This window comes from Phocoena sinus, chromosome 9, assembly GCF_008692025.1.
Source record: "Phocoena sinus isolate mPhoSin1 chromosome 9, mPhoSin1.pri, whole genome shotgun sequence".
Classification (NCBI taxonomy): domain Eukaryota; kingdom Metazoa; phylum Chordata; class Mammalia; order Artiodactyla; family Phocoenidae; genus Phocoena; species Phocoena sinus.
Window position 1 is genome coordinate 37,010,605 of NC_045771.1, and position 10,355 is coordinate 37,020,959.

At 36.7% G+C, this 10,355-nt stretch overlaps 1 pseudogene; it reads left to right on the forward strand.

Annotated features, from left to right (window-relative positions):
* Window positions 1–8,535: 8,535 nt before the first annotated feature.
* LOC116759638 lies at window positions 8,536–9,748 on the forward strand (annotated as a pseudogene).
* Window positions 9,749–10,355: the final 607 nt, after the last annotated feature.

Genomic DNA, 10,355 nt, shown 5'->3' on the forward strand with positions numbered 1-10,355 from the left:
CTCTGAAATTATATATATTTATAAATTACATGAAGAAGCAATCTCCAATTCAGGTCAAAGCGTGAAAAATAAGCAAAAAAAATCACATTTCTTTGTATTATAGTAAATAGATTTAATGTAACTCCTTTGGAAATATAATATCTAAAAGCTTCTACTCCCATTATTACCACTCAGGAATGTCTAACATGGCATTATATCCTTCTATTTACTCTTTATCAGGACCTCTACTCTTTCAAATCTTTAGAATTAAACTGTGAAAGAAAAATATATTGACAGAATATATTATCACACTCCTTGTTTTAAAAAATATATAAACAAAGCAGTGAGAATTGTCATATTGGTCTATAAAGAGAAATTTTAGTCTAAGAATCTTAAGTACTAGTGTCAAAACTTTCACCCAGTGTCTAGTAAGAGTCACTCAATTATTCAAGCAATACATGTGAAAAGATTTTTGATTGACAATGGACACTAAATTACTATAAAACTTTCACCCATTAGTAAAATAGTTGCCCATTTGGAGTTTCATCACCAAACCTATTCATATTTTACTTTCTCCTGTAGTCATAAACAGGTCACAGAGACAGCTCTGGAACTATACTGCCTGGGTTTGAACTTGTCAGTTCCTATTAACTGTGTGACTATAGGCAAGTTTCTCAACTTCTCTGACCCTCAGATTCCTCATCAGTAAAATGATGATGGATAATAATAACACCAACAATATAGAGCACTTGTGGAGATTAAATGAGTTAATATGTGTAATGTAGTAGAACTCTGCCAGGCACTAACTAAACACTCCATCAAGACTAGCCTGATACTCTAGGATGTGAGTTCCATAAGGGTAGGAACTTGGGCTCCACTGTGTCTGTATCTGGGGTCCTGGGACAGTGCCCAGCACAAAGTAGGTGCTCAATAAATATTTGCTAAATGAATAAACCAGAACATTCAACTGTAAAAATAGGTTACAAAATCATTTTCCTTCATCATTTTTCATTTATTCACTTAATATTTATTAAACACCTATTGTGTACATTTCCCCAATACATTTCTGTTAATGAAATCCATACAAACAAGGAAAGAAAGTAATGGGAATATGGACTCTACCAACACCAGGTAATATGACTAATTACAAATTCTGCCAGCATCTATTAATTCTGTAAGAAAACTTGGAGTTTAAGCAATTTCTTATGGCTCCAAGTTGTAGACCTAATTAACTCAAAATTTTAAAAAATGTACTGAAGGTTTTCATTCCCAGTAACTACAACCTAAATGCATTTCCCCTCTATTCGTCCTTGAAATACAATTGAAATAGTTAATTCTATCTTTCATAAGATTTTCCCCCAGTTTTGGTGAGAAATAATTGATATACATCACTGTATAAACTTAAGGTATACAGCAGGATGGTTTGATTTACATATATTCTGAAATGATTACAATAGATTCAGTTAACATCTATCTTCTCATATACATAAAATAAAAAGAAAAGAAAGAAGGAAAGAAAAAAGGAAAAAATTTTCTCTTTGTGATGAGAATTAGGATTTACTCCTTTAGTAACATTCCTATATATCATACAGCAGTGTTAGCCATAGTCATCATGTTGTATTGGATATATCACATCCTTAGTACTTATTTACCTTATAACCGGAAGTTTGTACCTTTTGACCACTTCCTTCCTCCAATTTTTCCTCCCCCAATTCTTTACCTCTGGTAACCACAAGTCTGACTCCTTTTCTATGAGTTTGGTTTTTATTTTGTTTTGCTTTGCTTTGTTTTCTTTTTAGATTCCACATATAATTGAGATAATACAGTATTTGGCTTTCTCTGTCTGATATATTTAGCATAACACCTTCAAGGTCCATCCAAGTTGATGTGAATGTTAGGATTTCCTCATTTTTTATGGCTAAGTAATATTCCATTGTATATATATATATCATAACTTTTTTATACATTCATCTGTTGTTGGGCACTGAGGTTGCTTTCATATCTTGGCTATTGTAACTAATGCTGCTATGAACACAAGGTTGCAGATCTTTTTGAGTTAATGTTTTTGTTTCCTTTGGATATATTCCCAGAAGTGAAATTGCTGGATCATATGATAGCTTTGTTTTTAATTTTTCGAAGAACCTCCATACTGCTTTTCCTAGTGGCTGCATTAATTTACATTCCCACCAACAGTTCACAAGGGTTTCCTTTTCTCGACATCCTTGCCAGCATTTGTTATCTCTTGTCTTTTTGATAATGGCCATTCTAACAGGTATAAGGTAATATCTTATTGTGGTTTTAATTTGCATTTTCCCAATGACTAGTGATGTTGAGCATCTTTTCATGTACCTATTATATATCTTATTTGAAGAAACATCTATTCATGTCCTTTGTCCATTTTTAAATTTGGTTATTTGTCTTTTTGCTGTTGAAACATATCACAAGATTTTTTAGATATAGAAAATCTGGTTGGTGCACTATGATTTACTTCACTATTTGGTATTTCTTCATCCATATGTAAATAAGTAAAAATTGTTGTAGTATTTGCTGCTCATGTAGAGTTGGCTTACAAAATGCACACCAGTCAGAAAGCCCTTAATCCTATATACCAAGTTAATTTAAATATATATTTTTAACTATATACAGTTTGAGCGACAGAAAAAGATTTAGAATATGTCTCTCCAAACTGACAATGTCTTCTAGACATCAAAAATGTGTGGAGGAAACTTGCATAAGCCTCTTAGATAGCCTCATCCACCAAAGGCCAGACAGCAGAAGCAAGAAGAGCTACAATCCTGCAGCCTGTGGAACAAAAACCACATTCACAGAAAGACAGACAAGATTAAAAGGCAGAGGGCTATGTACCAGATGAAGGAACAAGGTAAAATTGCAGAAAAACAATTAGATGAACTGGAGATAGGCAACCTTCCAGAAAAAGAATTCAGAATAATGATAGTGAAGATGATCAACGACCTTGGAAAAAGAATGGAGGCAAAGGTCAAGAGGATGAAAGAAATCTTTAACAAAGACCTAGAAGAATTAAAGAACAAACAAACAGAGATGAACCATACAATAACTGAAATGAAAACTACACTAGAAGGAATCAACAACAGAATAACTGAGGCAGAAAAACGGATAAGTCACCTGGAAGACAGAATGGAGAAATTCACCACTGCAGAACAAAATAAAGAAAAAAGAATGAAAAGAAATGAAGACAGCCTAAGAGACCTCTGGGACAACATTAAACACAACAACATTCTCATTATAGGGGTCCCAGAAGGAGAAGAGAGAGAGAAAGGACCTGAGAAAATATGTGAAGAGATTATAGTCAAAAAGTTCCTTAACATAGGAAAGGAAATAGTCACCCAAGTCCAAGAAGCGCAGAGAGTCCCATACAGGACAAACACAAGGAGAAACACACCGAGACACATAGTAATCAAATTGGCAAAAATTAAACACAAAGAAAAATTATTGAAAGCAGCAAGGGGAAAATGACAAATAACATACAAGGGAACTCCCATAAGGTTAACAGATGATTTCTCAGCAGAAACTCTACAAGCCAGAAGGGAGTTGCATGATTTACTTAAAGTGATGAAAGGGAAGAACCTACAAGCAAGATTACGCTACCCGGCAAGGATCTCATTCAGATTCGATGGAGAAATCAAAAGCTTTACAGACAAGCAAAAGCTAAGATAATTAAGCACCACGAAACCAGCTCCACACAAATGCTAAAGGAACTTCTCTAAGTGGGAAACACAAGAGAAGAAAAGGACCTACAAAAACAAACCCAAAACAATTAAGAAAATGGTCATATGAACATACATAATAATAATTACCTTAAATGTGAATGGATTAAATGCTCCAACCTAAAGACACAGGATCGCTGAATGGATACAAAAACAAGACCTATATATATGCTGTCTACAAGAGACCCACTTCAGACCTAGGGACACATACAGACTGAAAGTGAGAGGATGGAAAAAGATATTCCATGCAAATGGAAATCAAAAGAAAGCTGGAGTAGCAATACTCATATCAGATAAAATAGACTTTAAAGAATGTTTCAAGAGACAAGGAAGGACAATACATAATGATCAGGGGATCAATCCAAGAAGAAGATATAACATTTATAAATATATATGAACCCAACATAGGAGCACCTCAATACATAAGTCAACTGCTAACAGCTATAAAAGTGGAAATCGACAGTAACACAATAATAGTGGGGGACGTTAACACCTCACTTACACCAATGGACAGATCATCCAAACAGAAAATTAATCAGGAAACACAAGCTTTAAATGACACAACAGACCAGACAGATTTAATGGATATTTAGAAGACATTCCATCTCGAAACAGAAGATTACACTTTCTTCTCAAGTGCACATGGAACATTCTCCAGGATAGATCACATCTTGGGTCACAAATCAAACCTCAGTAAATTTAAGAAAATTGAAATCATATCAAGCATCTTTTCTGACCACAATGCTAGGAGATTAGAAATCAATTACAGGGAAAAAAACATAAAAAACACAAACACATGGAGGCTAAACAATACGTTACTAAATAACCAGGAGATCACCAAAGAAATCAAAGAGGAAATCAAAAAATACCTGGAGAGAAATGACAATGAAAACACGACGATCCAAAACCTATGGGATACAGAAAAGCAGTTCTAAGAGGAATGTTTATAGCTATACAAGCCTACCTCAAGAAGCAAGAAAAATCTCAAATAAGTAATCTATCCTTACACCTAAAGGAACTGGCGAAAGAAGAACAAACAAAACCCAAAGTCAGCAGAAGGAAAAAAATCATAAAGATCAGAGCAGAAATAAATGAAATAGAAACAAAGAAAACAATAGCAAAGATCAGTAAAACTAAACGTTGGTTCTTTGGCAAGATAAACAAAACTGATCAACCATTAGCCAGACTCATCAAGAAAAAGAGGGCGAAGACTCAAATCAATAAAATTAGAAATGAAAAAGGGGAAGTTACAACAGACACGGCAGAAATACAAAGCATTCTAAGATATTACTACAAGCACCTGTATGCCAATAAAATGGACAACCTGGAAGAAATGGACAAATTCTTAGAAAGGCATAACCTCCAAAGACTGAACCAGGAAGAAATAGATAATATGAATAGACAAATCGCAAGCAATAAAATTGAAACTGTGATTTAAGATCTTCCAACAAACAAAAGTCCAGGACCAGATGGCTTCACAGATGAATTCTATCAAACATTTAAGAAGAGCTACCACCCATCCTTCCCAAACTCTTCCAAAAGACTGCAGAGGAACACTTCCAAACTCATTCTATGAGGTCACCATCACCCTGATACCAAAACCAGACAAGGATGTCACAAAGAAAGAAAATTACAGACCAGTATCACTGATGAATATAGATGCAAAAATCCTCAGCAAAATACTAGCAAACAGAATCCAATAACACATTTAAAGGATCATACACCATGCCCAAGTGGGATTTTTCCCAGAGATGCACGGATTCTTCAATATACACAAATCAATCAATGTGATACACTATATTAAAAAATTGAAGAATGAAAACCATATGATAGGGCTTCCCTGGTGGCGCAGTGGTTGGGAGTCCGCCTGCTGATGCAGGCGACGCGGGTTTGTGCCCCAGTCCAGGAGGATCCCACATGCCGCAGAGCGACTGGGCCTGTGAGCCATGGCCACTGAGCCTGCGTGTCCAGAGCCTGTGTTCCGCAGCGGGAGAGGCCACAACAGTGAGAGGCCCGCGTAACGCGAAAAAAAAAACAAAAAACAAAAAAACAACATATGATCATCTCAATAGATGCAGAAAAAGTTTTTGACAAAATTCAACACCCATTTATGATAAAAACTCGCCAGAAAGTGGGCATAGAGGGAACTTACCTCAACATAATAAAGGCCATATATGACAAACCCACAGCAAACATCATTCTCAATGGTGAAAAACTGAAAGCATTTCCTCTAAGATCAGGACAAGACAAGGATGGCCACCCTTGCCACTATTATTCAGCATGGTCTTGGAAGTCCTAGCCACAGCAATCAGAGAAGAAAAAGAAACAAAACAAATACAAATTGGAAAAGGAGAAGTAAAACTGTCACTGTTTGCAGATGACATGATACTATACATAGAGAATCCTACAGATGCCACCAGAAAACTACTAGAGCTAATCAATGAATTTGGTAAATTTGCAGGATACAAAATTAATGCACAGAAATCTCTTGCATTCCTATACACTAATGAAGAAAAATCTGAAAGAGAAATTAAGGAAACACATGTACCACTGCAACCAAAAGAATATAATACCTAGGAATAAACCTACCTAGGGAAACAAAAGACCTGTATGCAGAAAACTATAAGACACTGATGAAAGAAATTAAAGATGATACCAACAGATGGAGAGATATACCATGTTCTTGGGTCAGAAGAATCAATATTGTGAAAATGACTCTACTTCCCAAAGCAAACTACAGATTCAATGCAATCCCTATCAAATTACCAATGGCACTTTATATGGAACTTGGACAAAAAATCTTAAAATTTGTATGGAGACACAAAACACCCCAAATAGCCAAAGCATTCTTGAGGGAAAAAAAACGGAGCTGGAGGAATCAGACTCCCTAACTTCAGACTATACTATAAAGCTACAGTAATCAAGACAATATGATACTGGCACAAAAACAGAAATATAGATCAATGGAACAGGATAGAAAGCCCAGAGATAAACCCACACACCTATGGTCACCTAATCTATGACAAAGGAGGCAAGGATATACAATGGAGAAAAGACAGTTTCTTCAATAAGTGGTGCTGGTAAAAGTGGACAGCTACATGTAAAAGAATGAAACTAGAACACTCCCTAATACCATACACAAAAATAAACTCAAAATGGATTAGAGACCTAAATGTAACACCAGACACTATAAAACTCTCAGAGGAAAACATAGGAAGAACACTCTTTGACATAAAGCACAGCAAGATCTTTTTTGATCCACCTCCTAGAGTAATGGAAATAAAAACAAAAAGAAACAAATGGGACCTAATGAAACTTCAAAGCTTTTGCACGGCAATGGAAACCATAAACAAGACCAAAAGACAACCCTCAGAATGGGAGAAAATACTTGCAAATGAAGCAACGGACAACGGATTAATCTCCAAAATTTACAAGCAGTTCATGCAGCTCAATATTAAAAAAACAAACAACCCAATCAAAAAATGGGCAGAAGACTTAAACAGACATTTTTCCAAAGAAGACATACAGATGGCCAAGAAGTACATGAAAAGCTGCTCACCATCACTAATTATTAGAGAAATGCAAATCAAAACCACAATGAGGTATTACCTCATACCAGTTAGAATGGGCATCATCAGAAAATCTACAAACAACAAATGTTAGAGAGGGTGTGGAGAAAAGGGAACCCTCCGGCACTGTTGGTGGGAATGTAAATTGATACAGCCACTATGGAGAATAGCATGGAGGTTCCTGAAAAAACTAAAAATAGAATTACCATATGATCCAACAAACCCACTACTGGGCATATACCCAGAGAAAAACATATTTAACAGGACACATACATCCCAATGTTCATTGCAGCACTATTTACAATAGCCAGGTCATGGAAGCAACCTAAATACCCAACGACAGACGAATGGATAAAGAAGATGTGATACATATATACAATGGAATATTACTCAGCCATAAAAAGGAACTAAATTGGGTCATTTGTTGAGACGTGGATGGATCTAGAGACTGTCATACTGAGTGAAGTAAGTCAGAAAGAGAAAAACAAATATCGTATATTAACGCATATATGTGGAACCTAGAAAAATAGTACAGATGAACTGGTTTGCAGAGCAGAAATTGAGACACAGATGTAGAGAACAAACGTATGGACACCAAGTGGGGAAAGTGACGGGGGGATGGGGGTGGTGGTGGGATGAATTGGGAGATTGGGATTGACATGTATACACTGATGTGTATAAAACTGATGACTAATAAGAACCTTCTGTATAAAAAAAAAGTGTGAATAATTTGTTATATTTTACTCACTCATAGAAAGTATTCCTTGAGCACTCACAATGAGCCAGGCCCTCTGTTACATACAGGGAATAAAAGACGATCTAGCTCATATTATAGAGAGCGTTTTATATTTGTATTCCAAATTTTATTATTTTAGCTTCTAAGATTATACAATTTGATTTACCTTCATTGTCCTAAGAACAGTAAAATAAAACCTTATCTGAAAACTTCAGTTTATCGGCTGGTTGGGCCGTCAGGGCCGTGAAGGTAGGACTGCCAGTGCCGGGCGGCGAGTTCCCTGTCTCCAGCTGTTCCCAGTCAGAGCATGGCCCCCTGAGCTAGGACCCCTGGCTGGCTTGCTTAGAGAAGACGCGGCTCCCCAGCACTTGAGCTGGGGCATCCCTGCCCGCTCCCCCTCTGTCCCTGCCCGTTCCCCCTCTGTTGCTGGAGAACCGCCGCGCTGAGCAGCTGGGAGAAGCAGGCCAGAGTCTTCTAGGGCCTCGGGCCCGGGCACCCGTGGAGGATGAGCTGGCTCTTTCCCTGACCAACAGCACCTCCTCCCCTGTGGTGGGGCCCCCCGGTGGTCTCCCCAGCCCAACAGCAGAAGCAACACCTGATCGAGTCCCTCTGAAACGCACACTCCAGTGTAGCCGAAATACAGAAAGATGTGGAATACAGGTTACCATTCACTGTAAACACCCTGACAATTAGTATTAATATATTGCTTCCTCCACAATTTCCTCAGGAAAAACCAGTGATCAGTGTTTATCCACCAATACGACATCACTTAGTGGATAAACAAGGAGTTACCTCTTCATTAGGAAACAATTTTAACAATGCGCTCAGACCTTGGGAAAATTATTCGGAGTCTATTGGATGAGTTTTGGAAGAATCCTCCAATTTCAGTTCCTGCTTCAACAGCATTCCCATACCTGCACAGTAACCCAGGTGGGATTCCTCCTTATGCTTCTCAGCATTTTCCATTTCTTCCTCCATATTCCCCACAAGAAGCTACCAGGACTATCAGTTCTTTATCTGTTGCTGACACTGTTTCCTCTTCAACAACGTTATACAACAGCCAAACCCGCTCTGCTGCTCCTTCATTTGGTGTGCTTTCAAATCTGCCATTGCCCATTCCCACAACAGACACTTCAGCACCGATAAGCCAAAATGCTTTTGGTTACAAGATGCCTGATATCCCTGATGCATTTCCAGAACTAAGTGTATCACAACTTACAGATATGAATGAACAAGAGGAGGTATTACTAGAACAGTTTCTGACTTTGCCTCAACTAAAACAAATTATTACTGACAAGGACGACTTAGTAAAAAGTACTGAGGAACTAGCAAGAAAAAATCTCCTTTTGGAGCCCAGCTTGCAAGCCAAAAGGCAAACTGTTTTAGATGAGTATGAATTACTTACACAAATGAAATCAACTTTTGAAAAGAAGATGCAAAGGCAACACGAACTTAGCAAGAGCTGTAGTGCGAGTGTCCAATAGGCAAGATTGAAAGTAGCTGCACATGAAGCTGAGGAGGAATCTGATAATATTGCAGAAGATTTCTTGGAGGGAAAAACTGACATAGAAGATTTTCTCAGTAGCTTCATGGAAAAGAAAACAATTTGCCACTGTAGAAGAGCCAAGGGAGAGAAACTTCAACAAGTGATAGCAATGCACAGCCAATTTCATTCTCCACTGTAGATTTTCCTGAAAACATGAACTGCCAAGAGAGGAATGGGACACAAAACTAAGCACATTTATGTTTATGATTTGAAAATTGGCATTTCATCACAGTGGCTGAATTCATAGATAAACTATATAGATTGTATACAGAACTGAGACTAATTTTGTACAGATTAGAATGATTGCTATGATCTTTGCTTTGAGAAATTTTTCTGCACTAAAAAATGTTTATTTATTGTTGATAAATCCTATCATATTTAAGTTCCACTGCTGTTCATCTCTTACTATTGATTAAATACCTATGCATGTCATTTTAGCTAGTTTCAATATTTTATAAAATTACTTCATTTAAATTTGTAATTTTAATTTGAAACTGCCTCATTGCTTTATCAAGAATGGTTTATATTTTTTCCTCTCAACATTTTTTGAAAAATTACCATTTCAACTGTAGAAAAACTCTTATTCTTCCTGTTTCTTTGTGGATGATAAAACTTTCAAAAATAATTTGTTTTTAAATATTCACAGTGTCAGGAAACAGCAAACCTGTCAATGTGCCATCTCAAGGAAGTAACTTTTAATACATACAATAAATCAAAAGAATAAACCAGCTGTTTTTACAAACAAAAACAAAACAAAACAAAAAAACTTCAGTTTATCC